The sequence below is a fragment of the Papaver somniferum genome, chromosome 2 (genome assembly GCF_003573695.1).
Source record: "Papaver somniferum cultivar HN1 chromosome 2, ASM357369v1, whole genome shotgun sequence".
NCBI classification, from domain to species: Eukaryota; Viridiplantae; Streptophyta; class Magnoliopsida; order Ranunculales; family Papaveraceae; genus Papaver; species Papaver somniferum.
Genome location: NC_039359.1, coordinates 16,252,826 through 16,259,376, shown reverse-complemented (window position 1 = coordinate 16,259,376; position 6,551 = coordinate 16,252,826).

Sequence of the window (6,551 nt, the reverse complement as noted above, 5' to 3'; positions counted from 1 at the left end):
CGTGATAAAATCACAGTAGCAGGGTCAGAGACAACTCTATATGCGCATACTAGCGTAAGATCTTAGGTCGTTGAAACATAATTCAAATCATGAGCTTGGATCGGTGGAACATAATCTAACTCGCTAGAACAATTTCAATAATTATTTTGAGTTTTTCTTCTCCTCAAGAGAGAAGAAGCAAAGAAAAACTTTTGTGAGTCGAACAGTTTCTATACGGACTGAAAACTCGTTGATGGGACCCTTGCACCTGGAAAAAAGAACCAAATCCAATAAGTGGAGTGGAACTCCCTAGTTCATTAAGAACTATCTTTTTCATCAATAACCCTTCTTTTTTGGAAAGAGAATTTCACCAAATATCTGCCGAAAAACATCAAACCACAAGAACCACAACCACAAACTATTTGAACTGATGTCAAGGAAAATCGAAAAATCTTACACCACCCACGTACTCTAGAAATGCAACAATGAGAAACAAAGAATTTGATATTATTGATGAAACATTTCATATAGACTACATTGTTTTCTTACAAGCCTATTGAAGGCAAAACATTGAATGTGTAAGAACAGGACAACACTTGTGTAAAACACACAGACACACTATAATAGTCAAGTCAACTGTTGAACAATGTTGACTTGAGACACGCTTACAGTGTCTAATATACCCCCTCAAACTGTTATGGGCACACAAAAACAATTTGAACTGAATAGTGTTGACTTGAGACACAAACCTACTAACACACTTACAGAGATGCACAATTACAGTGTCTAATAAGAATCGAAAACAACACAGAACGACTGGCTTGTTGTGTCCATTAAACTCTGCAACAATCTGGAAAAAGTAGAAGCATGGAGACTCTTTGTAAAGATGTCAGCAACCTGTTGTTCACTTGGTACATGTTGAAGTTGTACAAATCCTTGTTCCACCAGCTCTCTAATAGTATGGTACTGTATCTCTATGTGTTTTACCCTAGCATGAAAAATGGGGTTAGATGCTCAGGATAAACCACTAGTATTATCACACAAAAGAACTATTGGTTTAGAAATCGAAACTTGCAACTCAGAAAGTAAATCTGAAAGCCACTTTAACTCTGCTGAAGCAACTGACAAACATTTGTACTCAGCCTCAGCTGATGACTTTGAAACAGTAGGCTGCTTCTTATATGACCATGAAATCAGATTTTTACTAAGAAAAACAACATATCTTGAAGTTGACCTTCTTGTATCTGGACAGCATGCCCAATCTGAATCAGTATAAGCTCTCAACTCTTGTAAACTATCTCTCCTTAAAGTAATTCCTAAACCAAATGTCCCTTTCAAATATCTGAGTATTCTTTTAACTAAATGCATATGAACATCAGTTGGAGAGTGCATAAATTGTGAAACATAGTTTACCCCGAAACAAATATTTGGCCTGGTAGTTGTTAAATACTGCAAGCTGCCAACAATAATTTTGTACTCACTAGCATCTTCTAATTTATTACCATCATGTATTGAAATTCTGGCACCCTTCACAACAGGTGTATCACAAGGTTTACTGTCAAGCATATTAGCTTTTGTGAGTAGCTCTAAGGTATACTTCTTTTGTGTCAATAAGATAGAATCTGAATCTCTAACAGCTTTCAATACCCAAAAAATATCCCAATTCTCCAAACTTTTTCATGGAAAATTCTTTCTTGAGTGAAATAATCAAAGCATCAATCATAATGGAAGAGGTACCGGTTAACAAAATATCATCTACATAAAGCAACAAGATAAGCATTTCTTGCTTGTAAGTAAACACAAACATGGAATTGTCAGAGATTGACTTCTTAAACCCATTGGAAGAAAGAAAGGTACTGAATCTGTGAAACCATGCTCTAGGAGCTTGTTTCAATCCATATAAGCTCTTATTAAGACGACACACATAATTAGGAGGATAATCTGGATTAGTAAATCCCTGTGGTTGTGACATATAAACAGCTTCATCCAAATATCCATGTAGAAAAGCATTGCTTATGTCTAGTTGTCTAATTTTCCAATTATGAAAGATTGCCATACACAGAACAACTCTCACGGTATTACTTTTAACAACTGAACTAAAAATCTCATTATAATCCACACCATCTAGTTGATTGTATCCTTTTGCGACTAGTCTAGACTTTAACTTGTCAACTGTACCATCTGATTTTTCCTTAACCTTATAGACCCATTTTGAACCTAAAATATTCATATGTGACTCGGGAGCTACATAATCCCAAGTGTGATTATCTTTTAATGCAGTGTACTCTTCTTTTTCATAGAAACTTGCCATTTAAGATCTGTGATTGCTTGCTTAAAAGTTGTTGGTTCAGAAACTATAGTTAACAAAGATGCGTATGAAGAAAAAATGGGATATTTAATAGAAAAATTAGTCACATGATCTGGAAAAGGTTTGGTTTTTGAAATTCCTCTTTGTGCTCTGGTAATCATAGTTGTAGTAAAATTGTGAGTTTCAGAATTAGTAGAAATTGGAATGGATAAAGACTGAGAAGTAGTTAGAACAGGAGGAGAAGAAACATCTGAAATTGTAGGCACATGACATGAAAAATAAAATTGAGATTCATCAAAAATCACATTCCTAGATATATAAGACTTTTTGGAAACAATATTATAGCATTTGTACCCTTTATGGGAAGGACTATAACTTAAAAAATGCACTTTACAGATTTTGGAGAGAGTTTATCAACTCTGGAATGAGCCAAATGAGGATAACAAATAGTACCAAAAACTTTTAGAAAGGAATAATATGGAACAACACCAAAAAGAACCTCAAAAGGAGACTTAAAATCTAGAATTCTAGTTGGTGTTCTGTTGATAAGGTAACTAGCAGTAAGATAAGCATCATAACACATTTCTTTAGGACAAGAAACATTAAATAAAAGAGTGTTTCCCATTTCAGTAATGTGTATATGCTTCCTTTCAGCAAGACCATTCTGTTCTGGTGTTTTAGGACATGAAATTCTTATATTAATGCCACTCTTTTCTAAAATAGTTTTGAAAAAGCCTTTAACAAGTTCTGTTGCACCATCAACTTGAAAAGAAATTATTTTTGTTGAAAACTGATTCTCAATATGGTTTTTGAAATGAGTAAAACATTGAGCAACATCTGTTTTAAGTTCCATTGGGTAAATCCAACGAAATCTACTGAAATCATCAATAAAAACAATAAAATATCTATATCCATTTAAAGAAGGAATGGTTGGACCCCAAACATCACAATGTATTAAGGATAAAGGTTTTTGTTCATGAGAAGAAGACAAGTGAAAATGAAGCTTTTTACTTTTGGCTAATTGACAGGGATGACACAAAGATGAAGATAGAGGAGAGGTTAAAACAATCTGTTTTGTAGAATGCAATTTGTTAATAATAGTACTTGATGGATGACCTAACCTGTCATGCTAAACTTGAGAAGGAGCATTTAAAGAAGCAGACAAAAACATAGGATGTTGTGATGATATGAAAGAACCAGTAAGTGGTTACAAATTATTAACCATAGTTCCTCTATCAAGAAAAGCATCAGATGACAAGTCCCTAATTTCATAACCATAAGGAAAAAGCTTAAAGTAGCATGCATTATCTCTTGTAAACTTAGCCACTGAAAGTAAATTATGCTTCATGTTTGGAACTAAAAAGAACTGTGCTGATCCTAAAACTAGTTTTAGGTGCTTGAATAACAGATGTTCCAGTGGAAGTTATTTTTTGAGACTCACCATTGCCAACTTGAACCGTATCCTTTTGTTTGTAAGTAGAAGTATGTTGTAGAAGTCCCTCATTACCAGTCATATGTTTTGTGGCACCAGAATCTTCCAGCCATTGTGGAGTCTCAGATGTTGATGGTGCTAAAAAATTTAGATCTTCACCCGTATTAGTAAAAGCATGTTGCTGTTGTGCCACATTTGTAGAATTATTGCATGGAGAAGATGATGGTGGTGGATAGTATCTAAAATGGCACCTACTTGCATAATGACCCCTCTCGCGACATATCTGACATTCAACTTGAGAAAAATCTCTCCTACCATTTGCAGTACTAGAATAAGTAACTTCATTATAACCACTGAATTTCAATTGGAATTTTGAGTGTTCTTGCTATTATAAAAATTACCACCTCCTGAACTTTTAGTCTTGCCTCTCCCATATCCATTACCATTACCATTGTTATTATTACCATTTCTAGAATAAAAGGCAGAAGAATTCTGGGTATCAAACAAAGAACTAGTATCTTGATGTTGGTCAATGAGCCACTGTTCATGACTTAGTAATCTTGGCTTAATCTCAGCAAAAGTAAAAGGAACTTCTCTATTTTGTGTAGAAATCACAAAATTATCACATTCCCTTCCTAATCCATTTAACACATACATGACTAAATCTGATTCACATACCTTCTCACCTATTGCATCTAAGGAATCAACAATTCTTTTAATAGTTTGAAGATAAACAAGAAAAGTAGAATTACCTTTTTTGCATCCATGTAATTGATTTCTTAGCATACTCTTGTGTTCCATGAATTGATTCTTGAAACTAACCTCTAGGTAAGACCAAATCTGACGAGCTGACGATAAACCCAATACATCACCAGATATCAGAAGGAGTGAAAGTTGCCTTCAAACAACTCATTACATAAGAATCCGCCTTCTTCCAGTATACCCACTTAGGGTTTAGAGAAAGAACTTCATTAACCAGAATTGCTTTTTCCGGTTCTACTTCTTCCCCATTAACATATTCAAACAAAGATGCAGAGTATAGAATGGATTTGAACTGATCACACCATAAGAGAAAATTCGTCGAATCCAATTTTTCTGAAACAAAATTCCCAATATTCGTAAAAGGAATAGTAAAATTACCCTCATTAGCAGCGGAAGTATGAGCCATATTTCTTCCTCTCGTGTAAACAATCATAAGTTGTGAAAAGTTTCTGAACAGAGACAAAGAACCCTAAATTGTGTTCTTGAAAAGATATTGATAAATTGAATATAAAAAGGTATTGAAAAAGTTTGTTGAATCTGATTCAAACAACTGCTGTAAAAGATTACTGTAAAAGATTGTTTGAGCAGAAAAGATTATTGAAAAATTCAGAACCCCTGGATCAAACCGAATGATACCATGAGAAACAAAGAATTTGATATTATTGAAGAAATATTTCAGACAGACTACATTGTTTTCTTACAAGCCTATTTAAGGAAAAACATTGAATGTGTGAGAAAATGACATCACTTGTGTGAAACACACAGACACACTATAATAGTCAAGTCAATTGTTGAATAGTGTTTCCTTGAGACACAAACTACTAAGACACTTAAAGTGTCTAATAATTAAGTTACATGTAGAATAGAAATTGAAGATAAATTAGTGTTATTAACTAATCATAAAGGGTGCTAGTGATAAGGAGTCGATTAAGAAAAGAGAGGGTTTTGTTTCCTACCAGAAAAGAGAGAAAGGAAACAGAATTGAAGACATCATATTTCCATGCAGTAGTTTCTAATATGCGACGAATAAACTGAAAGAAATAATGGTCTTTGAATTACTCATAAATCTCCTAGGGTTGTAAATAAAAAAATTCAAAATGCGTAAAATCTATAACGGGTAACAACTAACAATCATATGTTGGGAAGAATAAGAAAAAGAAAAGAAAATGTGGAATCTGTGGCTTAAAAGATTATAAAAAACAAGAAAGTATATTAAAAGTAACAAAATGTGTGATAGTAGTCTGCTCTTTAGCACAAAGCTATTACACGTGTTTTTTTGGATTCTAAAGCTCGTTCCTTTTTTTTATTTCTTTTTTTATATAGGCAACAACCTTCAACAAGGCTAGTGATCCCCTCAACTACTGGAATAATCCAAATAGGAGGAATAGACCAATACATAGTAAAATGATCCCCTCAACTACTGGCATAAGCCAAATAGGAGGAACAAATCAGTACATAGTAGAATTGTTTTGTTTATCCCAAAGCGCAAGCTCGTGAGCCACAAAATTACAAGTTCTATATTGAAAAGTAAAAACACATCCGATTAAAGAAGAAGCGAAAAACTAAATGTCTTTGAAAATGGCATCAGTCCTTGGGGTACCATCAAACCTTTCAGAAGAAAATTGATTGATGAGGTCTTTTGCATCACTTTCTATGATAATGTGAGTAAGATTTTGCTCCATTGCTTTCTTTAACACTGCCCAAATAGCTCTAGCTTTAGCCTTTTCAGTAGATTCCACATCAAAAACAATAGTGCACAAAAGGTAGTTTTACTGGTAAAGTCTCTCATCACATAGCTGATAGACACATTTTTGTGACCGAATTGTCCTCAATTTTCAGTATTGTTGGTACTCGATTTTCTACTCATTATGGTGTTTTATGTGTTTGTAGGTATTTTTGGATAATTCGGCTCGAAAAGTTGGTGTAGGCACCCGGAGGACACATGTTATTCGGACTCTCAATTTTGGATAAGGGGCACCTAACTGATAAGGGGCACCCCACGGAGCCAACTGCTAATCGCACCTCATTATTGGTTAAGGGGGCTCAATCTTCTTCCTTGATTTGAAAAGA